Below are 27,873 nucleotides of genomic sequence, written 5' to 3' on the forward strand. Positions count from 1 at the left end.
GCATAAAAAATGCCAATAATGCAATCCACCGGCTGCCAGTCTTCTTTGTCGGAAGGATAAATATCTGCAACTGGCAAGTTAAACACACAATACACAAGTGACCATTGTGGGTGTAAGAAAACTTATAATTTGGTCAGTTTGTTGGAAATCCTGTCGGCGTTGTTTGTAGACGCAACTCTGAGTGCATATATGCGTGTTCAATGAGAACCTCTTTGACTATTTTGCCCGTTTGTGACAAGCGAAAGTTTTTCACCCTACCTTTATAACTGTTTACAAACTCGTTGCCCGTGCGCTTTCTCTTCCTCGTCTGCAGGAGAACCCAGTTTTCAATTGTAATAGTGGTGGAAAGCCATCGGCCGTTGTCCAAATCGAAGTTATTGAAAATTTCGACAGACTTACTACTTGCGGATAGCCGTCGAGGTCTTCTGTTCTCCATTACTGATTCATCTATGTATGCCAAGATGCACATCACATATGTGAGAGGGGGAGTGTTTCTGAGTGCAAACACAATACAGTCAAACGCGAGCAGAATAGTTAGTTGAGCGCAAATGAATGAGAATGAGCGGGAATACTATGAAGTCTCTTCTATCGAAAAAGTGCGCAGAACTGCATTGAGTGTGAGTTATGGTACATTTGTCCTATCTTCGGTCCTGACAAGAAAGATTCGAGCAAATCACAACATATATTATTGTTAAGGTTTTTTATGCAACTAAAAACTGTTTTTTGAAAATGCCGAAATTTGAGATAAAAACAAAGAAAATCCGAGCTATCGTTACAGTAGCCCGCCATCCATTGGTCGCGTTGCATTCTCTCTCTAGCGCTAAAAGGACCAAATTTGAGTCCAAACTTTCCCTAACGTCACCCTCCTAGAGGCCCATGTCCCTTTGAACACGGGCCTCCCTAGGAGCTTCACCATAGGTACTGCCTAAAGGGAGTTCCAACAAAGAAGGATATGGGTAAGAAGAAGCACTCAATGTGCCAAATTGAAAGAATATATAGCGAAGCCAGTAAACAATGACAAAGAGGATATGGTGAGAAACAACACTTGTGCCAAACTAATAGATTACATACTAAGTTTGATTTTACACAGTGATTTTAAATAGTGTGGCTTCTGGGGGTATGCAAGGCATGATGCCGAATCCCATGTATGGTAGTATTGGCATGCAACAAGGGTTTCAATGCAATGAAGGCCAGTTTGGGGTCATGGCTGGTCTTTCTGGACAGCAGCCAGATATGGCACCAGCAACTCAAAATGTCAATGGCCAAGGGGCACTGATGATCCCTATTACAGTGCCCATGTTGCAGACACTTCCCTACAACAATTTGGGAGTATTGGAAAAGCCAAAGCCATATAAAGAAGGTGGTGCAACGGTACAATTTGATACCTTCAATGGTTTTGAGGACAAGACGAAGGCTCTTACTTTCCTCAATAGTTTGATACAGCTTATGCAGGAGGGAATTGTACAGAGGCCTCTAAGGTCAAGCGCCGCCAGTGCCAGAGCAAACAAGGCAATTCATAGAGCCAATAGAGCCCGTTGAGGCTCAAGCCCAAGTCCTTCATGCATCCCAGCAGGATAGGGAGCATTCGCACGTTGCGGAGTTTGTAAGGGCTCCAAGACAAGTTTCTTTTGTCCATGAACAGGTGGTTAGGACGCCTATTCCACAGGCTTTGCCAGTTCAGCCCACCACCTTTCAGAGTCCGCATGCTGCATTAAATGGACAGGGAACTAGTTTCCAAGCTAGGCAATAGGTTTTTCCACCACCCACAGTACATCCTAGGTATTTCAGGGGTGGATCAGTGTTTCAGAGCATGGTTGGTTATGCGCCTAGAAACCAACATTATATGCTAGGAACAGTGTTTGGGGTATGCAAGGCATGATGCCGAACCCCATGTATGGTAGTATTAGCATGCAACAAGGGTTTCAGTGCAATCATGGCCAGTTTGGGGTGCCACAAGGCAATTTTGGCATGGCTGGTCTTTCTGGACAACAATCCGATATGGCACCAGCAACTCAAAATGTCAATGGCCAAGGGGCACCTTTCTTGCGGCCCTCTCTACAGGTGCAGACGTCCCCCCTTGCAGATATCACTCGAGGTCTGACGAGCATTGACATTCGGCGCCGATGGGATTTCTTTGACTACGACTTCACTCGTTTTCTCGGCGACCCCTCAGCAGACCATGAGGCAGCCTGCTTCAGGGTCCATGTTTTGTTCCTTGCAGCTAGGGGGACAGAGGCTTTGGACTCAGTAGTTGGCTTCGCCTTTCCCTTGTGCGGCAGGGACCAAACATAGTGGACTCTTGACTCAGTGTTGGGATGGTTGCACACATAGGTCCTAGAGTTCTCTCACCACATGGGAGAACTAGGAGTTACAGACTTGCTTCAGACTCTCTGGCCATTTGCCAAGTTTGCAGTGGCACCTCCAGATTCAGCAGGATGTAGACACATTGTGGCTTACTTCTTTGTCGATACACAGTGCTTGCCATGCTATGTATACATTCATGAGGACTCTTGGACAGAGGAGGATGCTTTACGTACGGCTCGCTCTGCTATGGCTTGGGCCAGGCACTCGTTACAATCATGCCTATCTAGAGGACGCTCGGATGTGGATTACTCCCCATCTAAGCAAGCCTCGAAGATAGCCCGTCTAGCTGCTGCGGCAGAATCTGTTCTCTCTCGCTCCCCATGAGGATCGTCTCATGGAACGTGTAGGGACTACGTGGGCCCCAGTTTCAGCGTCAGCGGGGCTGACTGCGTCAGGAGCTTCAGCGCTGCCTTGTGGGAGGAGAGATTGATCTCCTTATGCTTCAGGAGCACCATCTGTGTGAGAGCCGCATTAGACGTTGTGGTCAGCTCTTGCGTGGACGATATGACACTTTTTGGTTAGCTGCTTTTGGACCTGGAGGCATCCAGGGTGAGGTATGTATGACTATTACGGACTCTTTGCAGCAGGCCATTGTGGGCAGAGGGATTATTGTGCCAGGCAGGGCTCAGTGGATTACTATGCAGGTTCAGGGTTGCCTAGTAGGCTTCCTGAACATCTATGCGCTTAATGTGGCGAGTGCTCGAGCAAAGTTTTGGTCACAGATAGTTGAGTCTCTCTGGCCGCAGACAGGCAGAACACTTGTGCATAGGAGGGGACTTCAACATGTTGGAGGACCCTTCTGACAGGATTGGTGGTAGCCACGCTACTGTGCATGGAGTTGAGCTGGCAGCTTGGGAGAGGTTTTGTATGACTCTGAGGGTCTCGGATGTTTGGCAGTACTCTGGTTTTGTGAGGCCCCCAGACAGCCTTGCCTTCTCTCGTTCGGACCGCAGAGTGGGAGGAGTGAATCTATCACGGATAGATCGCTTCTACACTAGTGACCATTTCAGTGACTTGGGAGGGACAGTGGGCATTCTGGCAAGGACTTCCTTCTCGGACCATGCACCAGTGATCCTCACAGTGGCAGACAGGCAGAGCAGTGGGAGCACGATGCTTCGCATCCTAGAAAGGGTCTTGTTGGACTCAGCACTCAGAGAGTGGGTAGAGGCTCTCTGGACAGAGAGCTTGGACAGGCAGGATTCTCCTGCTGACAGAGTGGCCTCAGGCCTAGCCCAGATTAGCCGTTTTTTTCTTCAGGAGTCTCTGGCTCACCGGGCTGCAGCGAGAGAGGAGGAGCAGCATCTCAGACGAGGCATTGCTTCACTACAGAGGATGCAGGAGCAGCATCCAGACAGTCCTTGGTTGGAGGAGAAGCTACAGCAGGCTCGTCAGGAGCTTGTTAGCACAGAGGAGAGGCGACATGAGTTTGCTTTCCACCGACAGGCAGCTCAGTGGACCCAGGTGGGCGACAGAGTGACAGGTGTTTTCCTTGAGGCAGTGGGACCTCAGCATTCGCATGCCAAGGTCAGCTAGTTGAGGAGGCCTTTGCTGAGCCCGAGGATATGCGTGCAGTTGCTGCTGACTTTTACCATGAGTTACTGCCTGCAGAGCCCCAGTCAGAGCGTCAGGATGCATGCAGGGAGAAGTTTTGGGCACAGATGCCTTGTCTTGTGACTGAGGACATGCGTTAAAGCTTGAGCTACCACTTCAACTTGAGGAGCTGCACACGGCTCTTAGGGCCCTCCCTTGTGGTAGCTGTCCAGGTGAGGATGGACTGACTCTCAGTTTTTTCTTGGAGTACTGGGACCTGCTTGGCCCAAATTTCTGTAGTGCTTTTCAGTACATTTTGCACACAGGAGTGATGCCTGACAGCATGAGTGAGGGCCTGATCTACCTCATTCCCAAGGAGGGTGGCTCCTTGGATGAGATTCGACAATGGCGCCCATCACCATCCTTAACTCAGCCTACAAAATCTTGCCAAGGCTCCGACAGCCACTTCTAGAGAGCCTTATACATGGGACTCAGACAGGTTTTGTCAAGGAACACAATATCCTTGACAACATCTTTACTTTTTGGGAGGCTTCTGTCCTGGCAGGGCTTCATGGTGAGGACCTAGTGGTTCTTCTTCTCGATTTTGAGAAGGCATACAACCGAGTTGACTGGGACTTTCTAGAGGGCACTCTACCTAGGATGGGCTTCTTAGATGCTTGGAACAGAGGGGTGTCAACTTTGTACAGACAGGCTCACAGTCAGGTACTTTTGGCAGGAGGTAGAGGGGATCGCTTCATGCTCACACGTTCGGTCAGACAGGGCTGTCCTCTTGCCCCCTTCCTCTTTCTGTTCTATGCAGAGGCGATGAGCAGGTTTTTGGTGTCGCAGCAGGTAGGTCTACGGGGCTTAGCACTCCCTATTCGGGGAGATGAGCTTCTGGACGCCGAGTTTACCGACAACTCAGCCTTGTACTTAGATGGCCAGGAGGCCAACCTTCACAGGTGTGAGCTGGCTCTGGAGACCTTCTGTTGTGCATCGGGCGCACTGATCAACTGGAGAAAGACAATGGCTTTCTCGGTTGGTAGTGCTCTTGTACCCGATTGGATGCCAGGAGAGGGTTTTAGGTGGATTCCCCGCAGGGACTGCAGTTCGGTACTTGGGCTGTCAGGTTGGTTTGGACTTGTCTCCCGAGCAGTAGATTTCTCCCCTTCTCCTGTCGATCAGGAGAAAGCTGTTACACTAGAGCTCAGCACGACTCTCTTTGGCTGGTAGAGTAGTAGTGGCCAACCAGGTGTTGTTGGTGACCATGTGGTACATCACTTCTTGCTGGATCTTCTCGAGTTCTTGTATCAACCAGGTAGAGAGGCTGATCAAGAACTTCCTTTAGTCAGGACGTGACACTCAGATAGCCCGAGCCAAAGTGGCTTGGCAGGTCATCACTCTTCCTTGTTCACACGGAGGGCTTGGGATCATTGACCCAACACAGCAGAGCAGAGCCCTTCTTGGGAAGTTCATTGTCAGAGGACTTCTAGGTGAGGAGCCCTGGAAGGAGTTCCTGTTACAGCGACTTCGTGCTAGGGTGCCTCAGGCAGGAGGCCCCTGGCAACCTTCGACCAGATGGATCTTCACAGAGATGCGCAGAGTTGGTTTGAGTAGGAGACTGGAGGACTGCTTCGCTGTGAGTCTGCTTCGATCTTGGGAGCTCTTGCGGCGAGGCCTGGAGCAAAGACAGCCTACTTGCACGGAGGAGCGCCTACGGCAGCCCCTTGTCTAGAACCCCATGGTTAGCACTCAGAGAGGCCACTTGGTTGGTAGTCGGCCTCATGTTTCCTGGGGTCCCATGGCAGCGGGTCCAATGTGCTCTTTAGGTGACTGGTTAGAGTTCACAGGCTTGTCAGAGGAGGTGCAGGGTTTCCAGCTACAGGGCATGAGAGGGGTGCCGAGCATGTGCCAAGACATCTCAGAGGCAGTTCCAGCTGAGTGGCTCATGCCTCTCGAGCCATTAGCACCCAGGTGGATGAGAGCCTTCACACTACTGGAGGTTCTTATCTCCGTCAGGGCCTGCTCAGAGCCTGTTCCATCCCTTTTCTTCGAGCTTCAGGGAGGGGAACGCCTATAGCGAGTTGCAGTAGAGGCCCCACAGGTGGCAGAGTGCTGTTTTCAGAGGATCCGAGTAGTGGGCATTTGTGGGAGGACGTGTGTCATAGATCCTGACCCAGCAGCTCTTGAGACTGGACACTGGAGGCTGTGGGCTTGGGAGTGGTCCACTAGTACGAGTTCAGTGGGATCCTGGTGAGTGGCTTTGGAGGGACCCCTTCTCTTCTGCAGACCACCCAAGAGTCCCTTTCTTTCAGTACACTTCGCCTGGGATGTCGCATACTAGCAGCACAGAGAGAGGCCCGCCCCACTGTAGCACCTCATTGGCAGGAGGAGGGTCTCACAACTGAGTTCTTGGCAGCCTTCTAAGAGAGGTTGTGGGACTCCAGACAGCCGAGGCGAGTCACCTTGTTTTAGTGGTTGGTCGCACACAGAGCTACAGCAGTTGGAAGCTGGCTAGTGCATAGTGATCTCTCGGCCGCATGTGTAGCTTGTGACCATCTTGTGGAGAGTCAGCATCATTGTCTTTGGGACTGTTCCTCGGCCCAACATGTGTGGCTACCAGTTCTTCGGCTGATGCCTGCTCTCTCCACTGCTCGGCAGTACACTTGGGGAGCAGCGGCTCGGTCCACCTCACGGGCCCGGCACTTTAGTTTGAGCTATCTTACACCAGCATGATGATAGTGATGCAGGAGGGGCGACCTACACTCCAGCCTGCTACAGAGCTTACTCCACAGGAGTGGTGTAGTGAGAGAGAGGAGTGTTGGGAGCTCATCAGTGGCCTGACACTCTGGTTCATCTGGCGGGCCCATTGCTTCCGCATCTTTGAGGCTCGCCCTGTGCCACCAGCAGAGACTGTTCGCGATTTTTGGCCAAAGCTGATCAATACTCTCAGAGGACAGCTTCAGGGACTATAGGGCAGCTCCGACTGCATGCAGGAGAACAGAGAGGCTTTTCTTCGACTCTAGCGTCCTAGGCCTTTTTACACCATGGTCCAGGGAGTACTCCGATGGCATACCGACCACCTGTGTGGCTTTTCCCTCCTCCCATCTCTTGATTTAGCCCCATTGTACATATGTTGGTTTTTTATTGGGAGAGTCTCCCATCATGGTTGTTTAGCCCTCTCTTGAAGAGGTGGTTGTAGCCCTATGGGCAGTTTCAGTAACTAATAGAAGGATCTTTTTCTCGGGGAAAAAAAAGATATTTCCATGGATTTTGTGACTAACCTTCCACCAAGTTTGCATTCAAGGAACATTCAACGTTTGACAATTGTTGATCGTTTCAACAAGTTTTGCATGTTGATTCCTTGTAAAACCACAGTCACCGCACAAGATGTAGCACGGTTGTTCATTAAGCATTAGTACCCCCGTTGTGGTTTGCCAAAATTAATTGTTTCAGATAAGGATGTTAAGTTTACGTTGAATTTTTGGCACGCACTCTTTGAAAAATTTGGCACTAAGTTGAATTTTTCATCAGCTTTTCATCCACAGTCAGACGGCCAGACAGAGATTTACAATCAATTGGCTTTTGATGTTTTAAAGTCATATGTGCATGATCAACAGTCTCGGTGGGAGCTCTATCTCCCATTTGTTCAGGCTATTTTGAATATGACTTTTTCCTCTGTCATTGGTCGAACTCATGGTCAATGCACAACGTTTTCCATGTTTCTAGGTTGAAAGTGTTTCAAGGAACGCCTCCAAAGGACATTTTGGATAAAGAAGAACCGGAGATCATAGATGAAGCTGAAGTCATGGAGCCGGAGCAAGTGTTGTTGTATCGGTTTCGACATGGTTCGAAGAAGCAAGTGAGACAATACTTTTTGAAGTTCATGGATCGAGGGACCCACGAAGCAGTGTGGGTCGACGAAGAGTTTTTCAAAGATTACCCAGAGTTGTTGGCAGACTACAAGGAAGCCATGCAGCTCGGTACTAGTACCTCACTCTAAAAAGGAGGGGATGTCACATGACACATCCAACCCTATGTGTCCGTGGACAAGCTACAGCATGACGAGGGTTTAGTTCAGTCAAGTCAGTCTAGAATAGGAAGTGTTCTGGCACTTTTGTGACTCTGTTCGCAGACCGTGCATGCCCAGGCACTTAGAGTAGATGCATATCCTCTGGTTGCACACAGCATGATCATCAGCATTACCATCAGAATCCATCAAGAGCATTTTCCAGTGCATCAAACCTATTTTCCCTATTTTTGACATTTTTCACTTATTATTTTAAGTGACTTTTGTTGGGAACTGGGTAGGGCAATTTTGCTAAAGTAATATATAAGAAAACCTAGGGCTAGGCTAATCTGGCAGAAGTGCAGAAGGTGTAACAAGCAATCTACTTGCAATAGGCTACCCTCTCTTCCTCTCAACAAGACAATCCCCCCCTTCAGCCTAGCGTTTGCAGCCTAGCGTTTTCAGGAAGGGAAATCGAGTGTTTTCTGTTCCTGCAGCCTGGCGATTTTGAGCAAATACTCCCCTCGCCATCAGCCACTCAGCAGCGCCTGCACACTCAGCCACTTCAGCGTTTTTGCAGCAGCGATCTCAGCCCTAGAACAGCATTTTCAGCAAGGAAAAAGGGCAGCAGAACAGAGTTTCTGGACAGCAAATAATCGACGGAAAAACGCCTGCAACCAGCGTTTTTCATGAGCCATTAAGTCAGCGTTTGGAGCATCAGTTTCAGCATTAGGTTCACCGACGTCAGCCACTCATTGCGTCATAGCCTCTAAAGCTAGCATTAGAGTCTTGTACCAGTTTGTGCAATCAATAGTAAACCACTCTCGCCATCGAGAGTGGGGCCCTTGGAGGAGGGTTTACAACTTCTTGGTGTCGTATTCTCTTCTCTCTCTATCTCTCAGTCTCAGCACTTTCACGCACAGTGTCTATTCACTTTGTTTGTGACCACTTGCACTCTCGCATTAAGGGTACGGAAGGCTCTCCCTTCCATAAGTAAAAGGAACCTTGAGCAGGATCGGATCACTCATTTTGAGAAAGAACATCATTCACTTCCGCTGCATCTTACAGGTGAAGTTTAGGACCTATTCATCTATGGATGCAAAGTGGATGGAAGAGTGTGATCTGCTAGAGTCACTGAATGTATTGCAGCTTTACCTTGAGACCTTTGGGCGACAACCTACGCATGCCCCAACCCAACGTGTTCGAAAGAGGGGTAATGATGGAGCTAGCACATCAAATGTACATACGGATTCAATGCAATAGAAGTGGAAATGCTAAAGGTATTATGCTCACTTCTATCATAGATGAAATGACAAAAGTATGAAGGTCTCATTAAGTCATTTGTATCTATGTTTCATGACCTTTCGTGCGGGTACATGCGATGATAAAAGCGTGCTAACAACAAAAGATCATCAATGGCATGTAATTGAGGACATTTTCCATTTCAAGAGGGGGTTATGTCACGAGGACGTGGCAATTGCTAATACCTTAGTTGTTGGTTTCTTTCCAATGATTTTTATTTAATTTTTGGAACCCTCTTTTTGAAGTTGCAAATGGTCGGACATTGTCTGGCCAGTGTGAAACGGCCGACGACAGAGAGATTCACCATAGACGGGAAGGCCTTGTCGCCAGGAGTTGGTCGGGCCGACCGGTATTGGAATCCGAGCAATAAAAGTATGTCTAGGATCTACTCAAAGTTTGAAGAGAAGATCACCCGATAACTGGGCTACATTACATTTTTGGATGTGGTCCCAGTGGTGATAGATGGTCAGATGACCAGTGGAAGTGCCATGGAAGCATCTCCTAAAATTTAGAGAACTGCTATTTGGGGCCATGAAATCTGTTCGCGCCATTAGCTCCGGAATGACAAGAGGAACATTTTATTAGTCTGCTGCTAAGTCAACTGAGCAACTGGTCGAGATATTTTTAGACAGGAAGGTACAAAACGGGAAAACCTTGCATGAGGGCCATTTGACACATTTTTGGGCACTTTCCAGATTGAGAGAGAGAGGCATTGAAATTAAACGTAGGCCTGCATTTTCAGTCGTATGGTGGATTGTTCTAGGTACCAAAGCTACTGTGTGCTTGCCTACCCTCTATGTACAGTGAAGTGCAAGAACTGAAGCCTTGCACAACATTCACTGCTCTCTCTCTCCCCTCTGTGCAGTTGTGTGATGCCCCACAAGAGGACTTTTCATTTGACCTATGTACAGTTGTGTAGGTTCATGCGCGATTGCTGAGGCAAGAGCCTCTTGCACAAGTATTGGATTAGCTAATTGTTAATCCCCCACAAGTACAAGTGAATTCGGAGAGATTTCACGCGAGAAATTCGTCTGATTCAAAGGGCAAGCAGCCCTACAAGTGCGGGAGCCCGAGGACTTGCTACAAATGCGACCGGCTCGCGAAACGGAGCCCAAAACAGAGAAATACAGCCTGCTGTATATTTTTGCACGTTGAGTTTTGGCCCTAAACGGTCCCTTATACTCCTAGGAGGTCCGCGGACGCGAGGGAAGCGCTCTGCGTTGATCTAGCGTATTTACAGGACAGAAAGCAGAGAATTCAGCATGCTATAGATTCTCGCCAAGTTTTGCAAAGTGTCCGTATGCGTCGGGAAATCCACTTTTTGCGTGGGGATATTGTCTATGAAGCGTCCTAGTACAGTCATACTGCCGAAATCGGGCCAGATAGGTCATTTTCAGCCCGGATTATGTGGGGCAGCTCATAGGAAATCACAGGTTTTATTCCCTCTGAAGACATTAAAGAAATACCGAAAGGGGCGCCAATCTTTGGGGCCAACAGGTGTCGGCGTTTGCTTGGTAGCGCTCTAGCTTCCAAGCTGTGTGTGTGTGAAGTATCAATTCCCGTTACAGGTTTTTATTTGCAAAGTTTCTCTGTGTCCTAAAGTCTAAAGTAAAGTTTCGGGTGAAAGCTAACGTCTACCGCCCTACGTGCCAGTTTCAAGTACGTATAGAGGTCATAGGAGTTAGTTGACAATGACCACTAGATCTACTGTCAGACATCAGTTGCTCTCGCAATTTGGGGAGTTTGGGAGCTGATTTCAGAGTTGTGATTCATTGGGTAGCTGTGTCCTAGTGTGGGAAGAGTACCCCTTGATTCTCGTTCAGTTTTGATCCCATTTGTTCATAGGAAAGGTGTTGTAGGCTACACATCTTCTTAGTGATTGTACGAGCATTGGATTGATATACTCGGTGTAGATCTGGGACATATACAATCGAGCAATCTCTGACACACTACGCTCACTTCGTCCTCTCTAGTGGCATTGGCTGAGTTTTTTCTATCCTAGCCTTCGTTTGCGGCGTATTTGCCAACATTGGCACCATCGCCGGGGACGAGGGCCTTAGATAGATCACTGCCTAGATCTACTAGTAGAGACTTCCTCTGATTTGCCAAGAGTATCTAGATGGAGAGCGATGGTCTCCAGATTTTAGAGGGATATCATGGATGGTGAGACTCACCTAGATCACCCTACTTGACAAAGAGAAGCTTTCCGTGGAGCAAGCGGCCCAAGCAACAAAGGATTTGTGGGAGACCAATGGCGTCTCTCTCCTTGTAGATGGATGGAGCGACACCCGCAAGCAGTCCATCCACGGAGTGGTGGCCTACTCTCGGGGGGAGATGTACTTTGTGGAGTCACATGATGCATCCAATAGTGGCAAGGCCGCGGAGATGCTTGCTACGGAGTGGACAAGCACCATAGAGATCACCGACCCGGATTTGTATGGTTCCAGATGGAGAGGCGTCAAATAGGGCAGCCAGGGCTATCATTGAGGGCATGTATCCTAGCATCCATGTCACATTTTGCATGGCGCATTGCCTCAATAACCTCCTCAAGGACATAGGGAACTTGTCATGGATTTCACCCACCATTGGTGACGCCTCTCGAATTGTCTCCTTTGTGCTCAGCCATCAAAAAGTGCGCCATGAATTCTCAAAGAGGAGCCACTTGTCCTTGCTCAAATATTCAGAGACAAGATTTGCATTCAATTGGCTTATGCTAGGCCGCTTGTCTACATGTGGTGGAGCCTTAAGGGGCCTCTTTCTCAGTGATGAGTTCTAGGCCATGCCGGAGTCTACATCAGCAACCGGATTGAAATGCCGAAGATGGGCCGACGACGCCGCTTGGTGGGAGGAGGTGAAGACTCTTGACGCCATGGTCAAGCCTATTCCACACCTACTTTGAGTTGTGGATGGCTTGCAGCCATGCATTGGCAAAGTCTACGAAGCCATGGATCGGATGATAGAGGCACTTGAGAAGCTTGTGCCTGACCCTGTTCAGTATGCGGAGATTCATGGCTTGTGTGAGTCGAGGTGGAATGGATACCACTCTCCACTTCATGCGGTAGCTTATGTGCTTGACCTTGAGTTCCAGGGAAGGCGTCAAGAGACCGACAAGGAGGTGAGCAAAGGATGTTGGCTTGCATTGGAGCGCCTTGAGCCTAGCAGTGACACTAGGCGCAAGATTAGAGACGAGCTACTCAACTTGTTATGTCCCGCTCATAGGAGAGGGGATCTAGCCCAGATGCCGTCGGGATGGGCGTCCAATGTCCGGGCGAACGTAGTGTGAACCTGGCCGGTGTGGCCGGCCATTATTATAAAAGGGAGGCCAAGGCCTCATTTACAGTTATCGACCCCCACTGGCAGAGTGCCAGTGGTTAGCCCGCGAGGCTAGGAGTGCGCGAGGTCACCTCGAGGAGGTGAGGCCGGGTGGTATGGGACACCGGATCTTACAGGTGCACGCCTATGTCCTCGGACGCTGGCCCCAACACAAGGGAGCTGCCGGATGGTGGCTATGGTCGGGTGGTTCGTCCGACGCGTATCTGTAGGCAGTCTGTGTAGCCGGGAGATCCATTCTCCGCGTTCGTTTCATGGTATCAGAGCCGGCTTGGCTGCACGAAGGACTGTGTGCACACCTACAGACTAGTTTAAGTCGGATAGTCTTTATTTCATGCAATTTATGATGGATTGGCTATTTAATCAATTGTTTTTCTTCTCATGAGCATGTTTGCAGGTGAAATTTAATGTCTTATTTGCTGATTTTTTGATAAAATTCAGCAATTCAACAGGTGAAGAGCAAAATTCAGCATACTATATTCTTTCACATCTCCCTCTGTCATGCTTCTTTGTGCGAAGCGCAAAGAGAGAGAGAGAGAGAGAGAGAGAGAGAGGCTCTCCTCTATGTTACCTCTAAGATGGTTCGAAGTGTGAGAGAGGATTCTTGTGCAAAGAGATTTATGCCAACGTGGATCCTTTTCCTTCCAGCGTGGATGCTGAGTTGAGCACTCATCCTGTGTGCAGCATGAATTAACGCGTGCTCTGTCTTATGCTTCCACGCGGCATCTGCAAGCCACAGCGCTCGATTTTTTTTCTTCAGCTAGCATTGGAGTTTTTTTTTTACGTTGCCTTGTTTCAATACATGACAAGGGACTTTTTTTAAAGTGACTTGGTCACTTGAGTTTTTTTTTAAAGTATGGTCTGGACACTTTAATTTTTTTAAGTTAAGTGTGAACCCTGCATATTATTAATAAATCACTTACAGAGACTTAAAAGTCTGCAGAGATCTCTCTTCTGACTCCTTTGCTCGTCACCTGAGCTCTCCCACTGTCACCTGCTTGCGCTCCCGCGCTCCCGCCATCACCTGCTCGCCTTCAGACACTCACGCCGACGCGTGGAGATCCTCAAATTTAAACTTTTCGTGATCGAAAAGTGTAGAAAAGGCCCGGTTTCGCGTGAAAATTCCAGTTTTTCACGCACTTCGCCTGGAATTTTCACGCACTTCGCCATGGATTCCTCCAGCTCAAATGTGCAGCGTGACGACGCGCCAGGTAATATCCAAATTCCATTTATGCATGCTCTCTATACATGGATTACAAGTACTTTCCAGAGTTTCGACCAGCGTGTTACCGCTCTGGAAAACGCGAATGTTTAGACGAACCTTCGCTTGGCCTCTCTCGAAGGGGTCGTGCAGGGGCTTAGTTCTCGACTCTCTACTCTCGAAAATATGGCTCAGTCGACGACTGGCGTATTTCCGAGGGCGAAACCCATCTCCAGCAATTGCGGATGCAGATTGCTGCTTTTGGGCGTTCGCAGGGTAGTTTGACTGCCACGATTCCGTACAAAACTACGAATTTCTCTGGCGAAGAGGAGTGTACGGAACTAGCCGTAAATAGCTGGCTGTACCAGCAGACCACATACTTTGATCTCCATGGAGAGCATGATGAACGGAGGATTCAGATGATTCCTCTCTATCTGCGCAGTAAGGCGCTTACCTGGTGGCGCGACATGACAGAGAAGCCTACGACGTGGGCTGACTTTTGTGTGAAATTCAAGAGGGATTTCACCAAAATGGACCCTTTGAAAGCTTATGCCAAACTGCAGAGTCTTTCGATGAAAACTCTATCTTTTGATAAATATACAACAGCTTTCAAAGAGGCGCTCACCTTATGCAAGGTGGATTCTACGCACGCTGTGCACATGTATCTGCTAGGATTGCATGAGGATTACTGTTGGGCCTTAATTAAGGACAAAGCCCCGACTGATGTCGAGGATGCAGTGGCAAAGGCCAGGACGTTCCATTTAATAAATGGAGGGAATTATGAGAAGAAAAGAACTGCAGACCATCAATCCAGTGAGGGTGCTTTGAGGAAGCGACCCCGATTCCAGCATAAGTCCAAATCACCGCCAAGATCTTCTCAGGAGAAGAAGAAAGCCAGAAATGCTTCAATTGCTGATGCAGTGAAAAAGGAGGCTTGCTTTGGATGTGGCCAGACGGGTCACCAAATCAAGGATTGCCCCAAGAAGAAGAAGAATACAAAGAAACTGCAAGGTCGTCCTTCGGTTCAGATTCACGAGATCTCAGGTAACTCTGATGTTGTTCAAGTTGAAATCCATCATTTAGCGCACAGTTCATGCACTAATTGTACTTTTAGCACCAAAGTGTTTGATAAGCACGATCTTCTCCGTTTCCTCAGGAAGATCAATGGTCACGACGTGACCATACTCCTTCATAATGGAAGCTCACACAATTTTGTGGATGCAAAATTGGTGTAGAATCTGAGCCTGCAGACGCAAGACAGTGACCATGAGTATCGCGTGAAGATGGCTCGTGGCATGGATACCGATGTATGGAATCGGATGGTTCCAGATTTGTCGCTCGAGCTAGCTGATTACAAAGAGAACTTGGATTTCCACATCATGCGCTGGATAGAGCAGATGTTATTTTAGGAATTCCATGGTTTTATGATAAACAAGACTCATTGTATATAGACTATGTACATCACTCTCTTGTTTTTGTTAAGCAGAACATGCCTCATGTATCTATGTCGCTTTGTAATCAGAAGTCTGTAAATAATGGTTTTGCAATACCAGTTGTTACTGCTTTGGAAATGTATACAGAAATAAAGTCTTCTAATGTTGACTTATATCAATGTGTACCATCTGCTTGGTTTGATTCATTAGTGCTTGGTACTTCTGGCACTTAATGTCGTAAAAATCTTTCATGTTCTTCTGTTGAACTTGGAGATTCCGACGAATCCAACCTTATCCGAGAAATCATGACTGATTTCGAGGATGTTTTTCCTGATGATCTACCTCCTGGCTTGCCGCCTTCGAGAGGAGTAAATCATGGCATTGAGTTGATGGCTGGTAGTCAGCCCTTCTCAAAGCAACCCTACCGGTATAGTAAAACCGAGGAGGACGAGATTCAACGACAGCTGAAGGATTATCTCGACAGGGGTTTTTTCGGCCTAGCAAATCCCCGTGGGGAGCGCCAGTGCTACTTTCTCGAAAGAAGGATAACACTATGCGCTTCTGTGTGGATTACAAGGGACTGAATAAGCTCAATGTCAAGAACAAGTATCCGCTCCCGCGCATGGACGATTTGATAGATCGGCTCCATGGAGCGTTGTATTTTACGAAGATAGACCTGCGATCAGGCTATCATCAGATACGGATCAAACTGGAAGATATTCCTAAGACAGGCTTCCATATGCGTTATGGTCACTACGAGTTTTTGGTCTTGCCTTTTGGTTTGACCAATGCTCCAGCTGTGTTTCAACAGATGATGAATGATCTGCTCAGACCATTTTTAGGCAACTTCATTGTTGTATTTCTTGATGATATTTTGATCTACAGCCGAAGTTTGCCTGAGCAGCTAGCGCATATACGCGTTGTTCTCAAAGTACTGAGGACTGAGAAGCTTTACGCTAAGGCTTCTAAGTGTGAATTCTTTAAGAAAGAGCTTCTGTACTTGGGTCACATCATTGCTCGCGATGGAATTCGCATCGACCCTGAAAAGTTGGATAAAGTGCGAAATTGGCCCATTCTGAAGAGTGTACGCCAAGTAAAGTCCTTTTTAGGCTTTACAGGATTCTTTCGCAAGTTTATCAAGGATTACTCTAAAGTCACTGCTCTGCTTACGCAACTTTTAAAAGGAGGGGTGAAAGGGCCAAAGACTTCGGGTCCTCATTGTAAAGGTAATCCCCCTGTTGTTTGGAATGAGCGTCTCGACGAGAGCTTTCAGACACTAAAGCACTTGGTGACTACTGCGCCAATATTACACAGTGTGGATCCTAGCCAACCGTTTGTGGTTGAATTGGATGCTAGTGATTATGCTATTGGTGCGGCATTATACCAGGATGGACGTCTTGTCGCGTTTGAAAGTAAGAAGCTTTCTGACGCCGAGATGCGTTATCCAACGTATGAAAAGGAGCTTAACGCCGTAGTCCACGCCCTGAGGAAATGGCGGCACTACTTGTATGGCTCTACGTTTGTTGCATGGACAAATCATCATTCCTTGCGCTATATTTGTGATCAGGGTGATGTCAAAGGCCGAAAGGCTAGATGGGTTGAGCTTATGCAAGAGTTTGACTTTGAGATTTACTATAGAAAAGAATCCAGCAATCGAGTTGTCGATGCGCTCAACCGGATTCCTGAGGTCAATGCCTTGTCTATGGCTGAAATCTCAACGTATTTCTATCTCTCTCTCCGAGGGCTATGTCGTTCTCATTTTGACAAGATATGGAACGAGGTCGAAGCGGGGCATGACTCGCATACAGGCTTGGGTGGTCCGGAGACCCAAGTAAGTCGTGTTGGAGAGACGAGACAGCGACAATATTCCATTAGAGGTGGACTATTGTTTAGAAATGGTAAAGTCTGCGTGCCGGAAATCGATGAGATTCGACAAAGGATTTTGTGCGAATGCCACGATGTTCCTAGCGCTGGGCACCCAGGCATCCAGAGAACTTTGGCTTTGGTCAAACGGTATTTCTATTGGCCAAGAATGCGCTCTTACATAGAGAGCTATGTGAAGAGATGCAGGTCAATAAGGCAGAGCGCCTTAGGAAAGCTGGCCTGCTACATCCATTGGAAATCCCAGATGCCAAGTGGCAGAGTATTTCCATGGACTTCATCGTTGGTTTGCTAAATACTAGTGGGGGCAATGACGTTATTTGGGTTGTGGTCGATAGACTCACAAAAATAGCGAAGTTTAAATCAACGAAGTCAACAGTAAAAAGCCATGAGTTGGCGGTTTTATTTGTCGATCAGCTTTATAAGCTGTATGGTCTCCCAGAAGATATCGTCAGTGATCGAGATACTAAGTTCACTGGCTGATTTTGGCGAGATGTCTTTGTTGACCTTCATACGAAGTTGAGCATGTCGTCTTCTGACCATCCTGAGTCCGACGGACAAACTGAGCGGATGAATCAGACGTTAGAGGACATGCCTATGTCTCTCATAGGCAATCTGATTGGGAAAGATATCTTCTACAGTTAGAGTTTGCCTATAATAGTAGCAAGCATTCTGCTACTAGATTTAGCCCGTTCATGCTGATGTATGGATTTGAGCCTAAATCCCCAATTGCTATTGGCTTAGAGAAAGTCAAGGAACACCAAGCTCGTGCTTTCCTGTATGACATGCAAGAAATGCTCGAATTGGCTAAGGATAGTATAAGAACGGCTCGTGATCGAGTCACTACTTATGCTAATCAAAAGAGGTCTCCAAGGACTCTAGACGTGGGACAATGGGTCTATCTGAAGATACCCAAGGATTCCAAGACTATGAGAACGAGAAAGCATTATAAGCTTTCAACTAGATATTGTGGTCCGTTCTTGATCACAAAGAAGATTGGCCAAGTTGCCTACAAACTGGCTCTTCCTTCGGATGTTAGTGTACATCCAGTGTTTCATGTCAGCCGCCTTAAAGTGAAATTGGGCGAAGCCGACGTTGTTGTGCCTATCGAGGAAAATGTATGGCAATATATGCAAACTGAGTATATTCCTCGAGAACCAGAAGCAGTTTTAGATCATCGCACCCGTCATTCGCGCCAAAAGGCTTATGACGAGTACTTAATTAAATGGAAGGGTCAATCTGAAAGGTTTGCTACTTGGGAACCTGTAAGAGCTTTGAAAGCTCAGTATCCCCACTTCATTGATGAGGACATCAATGGTTCTTAAGGTGGGAAGTATGTTATGTCCCGCTCACAGGAGAGGGGAGCTAGCCCAGATGCCATCGGGATGGGCGTCCAGTGGTTGGGCGGACGTAGTGTGAACCCGGCCAGTGTGGCCGGCCATTATTATAAAAGGGAGACCAAGGCCTCATTTACAGTTATCGACCTCCACTGGCAGAGTGCCAGTGGTTAGCCTGCAAGGCTAGGAGTACGCGAGGTCAGCTCGAGGGGGTGAGGCCGGGTGGTATGGGACGCCAGGTCTTACAGGTGCACGCCTATGTCCTCGGACGCTGGCCCAAGGACGTGGGAGCTGCCGGATGGTGGCTATGCTCGGGTGGTTCGTCCGACGCATATCTGTAGGCAGTCTGTGTAGCCAGGAGATCCATTCTCCGCGTTCGTTTCACAACTACAGGCAAAAGAAGGGCTCCTATGGATGTGTAGATGCACAGGTTGATCGCAACAAGATTGGCTCGGTTTTTTGGTGGGAGGACTATGGAGGAGATGGCCCACATTTGCAGCGCTTGGCTATTCGTGTCCTTAGCCAAGCATGTACCACTAGTTACTTGGAGCAACTATGGAGTGTGTACAGCCACATTGCCTCTAAGAAGAGGAATCGCCTTGGGATCGAGAGGGCCAATGATTTGGTGTTTGTGAGCGCTAACTTGCGCATGCTTGCCAAGAGCGTCACACACAAGGCAGATCCCTTCACTGAGTGGGAAATGGCACAAGAGAATCCATCTATGGCCAATACACATTTGGAGGAGCTAGAGGACGACTTCGAGCCTCAATGCGAGCCTCCCGAGGCCTCATACGTCGCTGACGACATCGACTACGACGACAATATGGAGATTCAGCAGGCGAGTACTTCTTGAGTTTTATGATCATTGATCACTCTCGAGTCTAGACTCTTGAGTCTACAACTCTACCTACTACATAGTCCTTTAGGCTTTTTGACTCTTGAGCCCTTGTGGCATGCACTTTTCATTTTGTATCCATCGATGTTTTATTAGCACATTTCCGTCTATATGACTCGTGTTCTTTGGTCTATTTAGTGTAAATTTGTGGTCAAAGTGATGCTCTATGTGTGTGGCATGTGTGTAGGTCAAAAAATGCCAAAAAAACTCCTTTTTTTTTTTCCATTCCGACCCCCGTCCCCGTTTCCTGACTTTTGCCGTCCTGTCCCCGTCCCCGAGCACGACCCGCCATCCCATGTAACTATGCTTTAAGAAGAAGCAATAATTGGAGTAACCTAACCTGAGAGAGAGAAGAAGAAGAAGATCATATTAATGTTTGCGGAAGGCCGAACTTGGCTTATGAGACAAATCATTGTACAGTGGGACTCATCATCGGGTATCGGTCAGTTTTTTCAAATTTTTCAAATTTTAAGTCGCCTGTTTTATTCCGTTCCTGGCCAGCCGTTCCCGTCCGTCCCTTGCTATCCACGGTCCAGGCTGCCTGTGACCCCGTCGATCGGACAGATTTCCGGCCGTCCGTCCCGGTCCGTCCCCAGCCACGTCCCCGAGCCAGTTTCGGGCGTCCCCCGGCCCTAGGGCCTGTCCCCCTCATCCCCTGTAACTATGATCTACGGGCGTAGGACCCTTGAGAGATCCATTCATTCCAGCCATCATTCGGCGGTTGTGAACTCCAGAGGGGGTGGTGACTTTTGGTTTGCTATGGACAGTGGACACACCTATGCACTCATCAAAAGAGTTCACACGAGATATGGCCATGCTTATGGCATATGGAATTCCGACATTCCCAAAGAGAACACCACCATCTTGGGTGGACAAACACTTACCACTTGACCTCGACACGTTAGATCACTTGCTTACACAAGAGCATCTACATGGACTTAGGGAGAGGATCTTGGATCTCTTCTTGGACAGGTTCATTCAAGATTGTTTCAAAACGTACGTACGGATCCATTCCGTACGGCCGTACTGTACGATCCGTACGGTGTGGATCGATCTGTACAAGTCAAAAAAAGTTATTTTTATTTTTTTGGGAGATAAGGCCATCGAGTGATTTTGTGAGAGTTTCCGAGCCATTCCCTACACTTTTTGGGAACATAAATAGAGATGGCTTCAAATATCTCTAAAAGCTAATGCATGTAGTTTTGTTTTAATTGGAAATGTCCTAGAAAGTTCGGTAAATTGAGGTTATTTTTACAAGAGTACGTATTTTTACGTACATAAATATATTTTCTGTACGGAACAATGTTCAATACCTTTGGAAGCACCTTGGGTTCATTGCTTGGATCTACAGACTGGAGTGGGACTTCAATAGTTTGGACTCTCTTGGAGAGTTTACCTGCAAGATGCGGGAGGTCAAGCATCATTACGCGACTACATTCGGAGTCACCCAACCTTGACTTGCATGGCAGTGCAGTTGCTCTTCTACACTCCTGACCATTTGGATGCTACCTTCAGAGTTGCTTACACTCACCTTGGTAACCTTGCAAACAAACTTATCCTCGACCTGGGCAGTAGGCCACTCCCAGCTCATTCACATTTGAGAGCCACACCGAGATGCGGTTTGGTGGCGTGGATTTTGTTTTGGTTGACACTAGAGGATTGGAGACGGGAGATATAGGCAAGACTGCGCAGACAGATTGGTCTGGCTTTTCGTCTTCTCAGAGGATCTTCACAACGTAGACTTCTCAGTCTGGCTTCCCTACTTCATACAGGATGATTACGATGGAGACAGCTTGGTCTGACCGCACCTCTTCTCAGAGACCCTTCACAACGCAGACTGTTGAGTCGCTTTCCCCTCATGGATTACCCTACCTACTGATAGGACACCATCCGGTGGTGGTCCGTGCAGTCTCTCGGTGATTGTTGCAGCTTACGGTAGCTTCACAATGCAAACTGTTTAGTCTCGTTTTTCTTGTTTCAAATAACGTTTACGGTGCAGATTTCTACATCTGGCCTTCCTGGAGTTTTACGCAGCTTAGCCACCTGGCCACACTGGGTTACAGGTTCATGCATTGACAGGCTTCCAATCATTCTCATGCCGATTCCTCGGCTTCTCCATTTTCTCCGGACTGGTTTGACTACAGATACCACAGATCCTATTGGGCAGGACACTTGCAGGTCTATTGGCACTTCTTTCATGACAAGGAGTTGTTTTCACACTCAATTCAGGACCTTCACGCAGTACCATTCACACTGCACTAGCGGAGTACAGCAGTTTGATACACTGCTCAAGACGGCACTTTACCATGGAGATCTCTCAGAGGTTGGAACACCCCAAACTGCTACAGCCATCGTAGCAGACATCTTCATCATTTGCCTCACATCCTCGGCTTCACGCGGTTTGTTCAGTATCTAATGCTGAGAGGGGGTGTTAGATTTACACCACTCTGTTGCTTCACTCAGGTCTAGGGCATACATGTACGGCTACTGTGCCTCCCGCTGGCCACCCTTTGCATATGCATTAAGACTGCACTGTTCGGCCACCCACTTCTGGGCCGGCTGCCCACTTTGTCCGCGCGCCCTCGTATTGTTGGAATTAGGGTTGCAGAGAAACACACACAGCTTGGAGAAGACGAAGGAAGCTCAAGGCACACAATAGAGAGTGTGTTACTTAGTATGCAATGGAAAGATGGATAGCCCTAGAGTGATGGGCGTATATACAATGCTCGGGGGAAACAACCTCCTAAAGAGGAAAAAAATGCCACGGCGGTCCTAGTGTGTTCACACACATCACTACCACATGTATATGGTAACAAATCGCCCCTGGAGTGATGCGGTGAACAAGAGCTGGCACATGAGTAAAGGGAGTGCCATGCCCTGAGGACATGATCAGTCCACAAAGGGGAGTAAGCTCAAAGCTTTGCGGAAAGCTTCAAGCTTCTCACGAGACAATGCCTTTGTGAAAAGATCTGCAAGAGCTGGCACATGAGTAAAGGGAGTGCCATGCCCTGAGGACATGATTAGTCCACAAAGGGGAGTAAGCCCAAAGCTTTGCGGAAAGCTTCAAGCTTCTCACGAGACAATGCCTTTGTGAAAAGATCTGCAAGGTTGTTCTGTGTTGGCACATAAGCCAAGCTGATCTCTCCTGCTGAGAGCCTCTCCCTGACATAGTGGTAATGTACCTCAATGTGCTTTGTGCGAGCATGAAAAACTGGGTTCCTCGCAACTGCCAATGCGCTCTGACTGTCAGTGTAGATAGTGTTGGCAGTGTCCTGTCCAACACCCAAATCAGCCATAAGGCGTCTGAGCCATACACACTCAACCGTAGCTGGAAAGACTGAAGACTGCCCTGTACTCAGCCTCACAACTCGAAGTGGCCACAGTAGGTTGCTTCTTGCTCAACCATGATATACATGAACTCCCAAGCATGAAACAAAAACCACTTGTGGACACTCGCGTGTCAAAACAACCAGCCCAATCTGAGTCCGAAAAAGCATGTAAGTCTGGTGGCAATGATCCTCCCTTGGGATAAAACAAGCCAAGATATAAAGTGCCACTAACGTAGCGGAAAATCCTCTTGACAGTTTGCCAATGCTTAGACCCTGGGCTATGCATAAATCTGCTGACCTGTGAGACTGCAAACTGAATATCTGGCCTCGTGTTGCATACATAAATGAGGCAGCCAACAGCAGTTTGGTAAAGAGTGACATCAGCAGGATTGCCAACATCATGTAGACTCAACTTCAAACCTGTTTCCATGGGAGTGGCAATAGGTTTGCAATCCTCAAGTCCAAACTTACATAGCAATGTCTCTATGTAACTTTTCTGTCACAAGGCAATACCACCATCACATTGCTTAAACTGTATACCCAAGTAATGATGCAACAGCCCCAAATCTTTCATCTTGAAAGTAGCATTCAAATCAGCCTTAATTCAACAATATGTCTCTCATTTGGTCCACTGATTAGCAAATCATCGACATAAAGAACCACAATGAGAAGTACATCACCCTCACGCTTTACATACAATGTGCTTTCTGTTGGACTGTTACGAAAGCCTCGTTTCACCAAATGAGTGTCAGCTTTCTCATACCAAGCACGCGGAGATTGCTTCAACCCATACAAAGCCTTCTTAGATCTGCACACTTTGTCCTCTTGTCCTTTTATGACAGAACCGCGAGGCTGCGTTACATAAACTTCCTCAAATATGTATACCTAGATGAATCCAGGGTAAGCCCAGATTCACCCTTAAAGGGAAGTGCAAGGTATAGACCCATGGTAGTCACCCACAAGACAATATAACCATCAGCTCCATCATGCATAGTATTGACTAAATACCACGACATCCCCACTAACGTCGTTAGTGCCCAATAGTGGGTGTAGAACTAGGTACTAACATATGCTCCCAAACACAACACACACCACACGCGCACACCATATGTCACCATTCAAGAAAGTAGTAACAATGTCTGATTGATGTACATCCCAACCAAAATAAGCTGCCAATGCACATAGAAAACGCACAGTAGTCATACGACAAGTGGGAGCAAAAGTCTCTTCATAATCTATGCCTTTTTGCTGTGCATAACCCTTTGCAACAAGTCGAGCCTTATGGCGATCGATCTCACCATCCGGCTTGCGTTTCAACTTGTAAACCCACTTCGTACGAATGGCCTTTTTGCCAGGAGGCAAATCACATAAAGTCCATGTGTCATTTTCTATAAGTGCATCATATTCTGATTGCATGGCAGCCATCCAATTTTCTGAATTCTGTGCTTCATCAAAAGACAGAGGCTCCTCAACATCATGTAAGCTAGACACAGCCAAAGCATAATAATATGATGCATAAGATGCATGGCGAGAGCCTAAACGAGTACGACTAGACAAAGGTGCATCCAATTTACTATCACGCAAAGTGTGCACCAGCCATTTTGGCATACCTCTAGCCTACTCATTTTCAGCCCTTTCCTCATCAAGTACATCATGTACATCTGCATCAGTAATAGTAATAGGCTGATCTGTAACATTTTCAGAAACCCCCATAGGCTGTACATTTGTCTCATTGAAAATTACATTCGTATTTCCACCAATGAAAAGAGGTAACAAAGTGTCATAAATGTCCTGTGAGCTTACATTATTGTCTCTAGTACATGACAGCAAGGGCTCAACAGAATCTTCCACAAACACTACATCCCGTGAAACCAGAATACGCTTTGTTTGCGGATGATACAACCTGTAACCTTTGCTTTCAGCACTATAACCAACAAATACATTTAATAGCCTTATCATCCAATTTTATGTGTTGTGTTTGTGGCACCAAAGCATATGCCAAACAACCAAAAACACGCATGTGCTCAATAGAAGGCTTTCTATCATGCCATGCTTCATATGGAGTAATAGACTGCAAAGCTTTCGTAGGACACCTGTTAAGTACATAAGTAACACACATTATGGCCTCAAGCCAGAAAGAATGTGGCAAAGCTTGACTTTTGACCATTCATCGTGCCATTTCCAGTGACCTGTTTTTCCTCTCAGCAACTGTCACGAGGACGTGGCAACTGCTAACCTTAGTTGTTGGTTTCTTTCCAATGGGTTTTGTTTTATTTTTGAGACCCTCTTTTTGAAGTAGCAAACGGTCGGACATTGTATGGCCAATGTGAACGGTAGTTTCACCCGCAGACGGAAAGTGGTCGGCAATTGAATTCGTATAGTAAGAGGATGTCTAGGCTCAGAGCAAGATGGTATAGGTCCCCTTGTCGTACTTAGCAAGTTGGTGGATACTAGGAACTGAACTCAATAAAGGCATAAAGTCAAGGTGGGATCACCAACAGAAAGTATCCGGCAGTTGGGCCACATTGCACTTTTGGATGCGGTCCCAATGACGATAGATGGTCAGAAGACCAGTGGGAGCCCAACGGAATCTTTTCCTAAAATTTAGGGGACTGCTATTTTGTGGCGTGAAATGTGTTCGCATCATTACCTTCGGTATGACTAGGGGAACATTTTACGACTCTGCCGCGAAGTCAATTGATGCACCAGTTGAGAGATTGTTAAGCAGGAAGTCCAATGCGGGGAAATTGCATGTATGAGTGCCAAGTGGCACTTTCTGGTCAATTTACCAAGTCTGGGAGAATAGAACTCGTAACTGACTTTTTGGAGCAGTTTTGGAGGCTGTTAACATTGATTTTCAGCCATTTCTCTCTATTTTTGAGCTTCCCATGACTTTACTTTGGACCAAGGAGCTCAATTTCAGCATTGGAAGGCATCAGATGCGTGTTTACAGGGCTGTTTTGCTGCGTTTTCAGCGATACGCAGGTTTTGGCAGCCATGGAAATCTTCCCCTCTTTGCATCTATTTGTTCACAGATGCATTACAGGTCAAGGGCAGCAGAGGGGGCATTCGATTTATGCTGAGGGGATGCTTCATTGAGAACCTGTCACAGGTTAAGAGCTATGGAGTGCTTGCTTTCTTCTCTATGTACAGTGTGGTGCTAGGAGTGATGCCCTGCACGCTACACATTGATCTCTCCCCCCTACGTGCAGTTATGTGATGTCCCACAAGAGGGCTCTTCATTTGACTGATGTACAGCTGTGTGGTTTCATGCTTTTGTGCTAAGGCAAGAGCTTCCTTGAGCAGGAATAGGGGTAGCAAACTGCTACTCCAAAGCAGGTACCGGTAAGGGTCATAACCTCACCGTATAGGTGCATTTTCAGCGCTGTGTATGCGTTGTAAATTGACTGTTTTTCAGCCATAGGGACGCCAGAAGTGCCCCACTGCCAGAGGACACTTAGGGGACTGTTTGGGTCTGAAAACAAGGCAAAAACCAGTAAATACAGCGTGCTGAATTTACTGTTTTTGGGCAGGAATCAGAGGGTTTATACCGGTGGAAGTGAGTTCCAGCAGGGGAATTGGTTTCACGCAAGTTTTGGGGCTGTTATGCTGCCGAAATTTGGCCAAATCAAGTGGTATCTAGTTGGATATAAACAAAGGATTCCCAAGACTCTACTTTGTAACTTTACCCTCTTAAAGAATAAAGAAAGACCGAAAGCGGCGCCAATATTGGGGCCTACAGGTTACCGGTGTCTGCTCGGGGCATTCTAGCTTCCAAGCCATGTGTGTTCAAGTGTTAATTCCCGTCACAGGTTCTCTTTGCAAAGTGCTCTGTGTGTGTCTAAAGGAAAGAATTTCGGGAAAACGCCAACGCCTACCGCCCCACCGCGGGCCGGTTTCATGGTTCCACTTTTTCCTCAAAGAGTGAGCCTCGATTGTTTTGGGTAAAGACACAGAGTGCAGGAACGCGGGATTACACTATGGCCGACAAAGAGAAGGGCATTATGGAAGAGGGTTCCTCTTCACAGGACAGACAGGAAATTCCGCTTCTTCGCCCTACCAAAAAGTGGTCAAATTAGGGCTGATTTTCTGCTGCGTTTTTAGGGTTTGCAAGTATGAACCAAGATGAGATAGGGAGAGGTCTCACGGTGGTAAATTGGCCACTAGATCTCGTGCGGGAGTGATGTGGGTCTGCTAGGTGACACGTTGCTTGCCGATTCTCTGAGGCGATTGCTTGGATTCTTTGACGCATCGGTAAATCATCTTGAAATTTGAGCTTACTTGGTCATGGGTGGTACATCAGGTTGTGGAATTATGTTCGTTTGTAGAGGCAAGAGCCTTTTGCACATGTAAAAGTTAAGGGACACGTTGCAAGATGCTATGTGGTGAAGTTCAAGAACGATCCAGCTATGGATGCAAAGTGGATAGAAGAGCATGAACTGTTAGAGTCACCAAATGTATTGCAGCTTTACCTTGAGGCCTTTGGGTTACAGCCTACGTATGCCCCAACCCAATGTCTGCAAAGGAGGGGTAATGATAGAGCTAGCACATCAAATGTACTCATGGAGTCAGTGCAACAGCAGTGTACAGTTTGACAAAAGTATGAAGGTCTCATTAAGTCATTTGTACATATGTTTTGACAGTCTTTCTTGCGGATACATGCGATGATAAAAGGGTGCTGCTTACCACACAAGATCATCTATGGCATATACTTTTTGTATGCAATCGAGGACGTTTGCGATTTCAAGAGGCGGGTATGTCACGAGGACGTGGCAACTGCTAACCTTAGTTGTTGGTTTCTTTCCAATGGGTTTTGTTTTATTTTTGACACCCTCTTTTTGAAGTAGCAAACGGTCGGACATTGTATGGCCAATGTGAACGGTAGTTTCGCCCGCAGAGGGGAAGTGGTCGGCAATTGAATTCGTATAGTAAGAGGATGTCTAGGCTCAGAGCAAGATCATATAGGTCCCCTCGTCACACTTAGCAAGTTGGTGGATACTAGGAAGTGAACTCAATAAAGGCATAAAGTCAAGGTGGGATCACCAACAGAAAGTATCCGGCAGTTGGGCCACATTGCACTTTTGGATGCGGTCCCAATGAGGATAGATGGTCAGAAGATCAGCGGGAGCCCAACGGAATCATTTTCTAAAATTTAGGGAACTGCTATTTTGGGGCGTGAAATGTGTTCGCGTCATTACCTTCGGTATGACCAGGGAAACATTTTACAACTCTGCCGCGAAGTCAATTGATGCACCAATTGAG

At 47.4% G+C, this 27,873-nt stretch overlaps 1 protein-coding gene across 7 annotated transcripts in view; it reads right to left on the reverse strand.

Moving 5' to 3' along the window:
• The window catches only part of LOC147422691 (uncharacterized), a 116,937-nt gene that overhangs the window by 42,738 nt on the left and 46,326 nt on the right, over positions 1 to 27,873 (reverse strand). The window lies entirely within an intron of this gene.

This window comes from Adiantum capillus-veneris, chromosome 27 (genome assembly GCF_014529385.1).
Source record: "Adiantum capillus-veneris isolate H3 chromosome 27, ASM1452938v2, whole genome shotgun sequence".
In the NCBI taxonomy this organism is placed as follows: Eukaryota; Viridiplantae; Streptophyta; class Polypodiopsida; order Polypodiales; family Pteridaceae; genus Adiantum; species Adiantum capillus-veneris.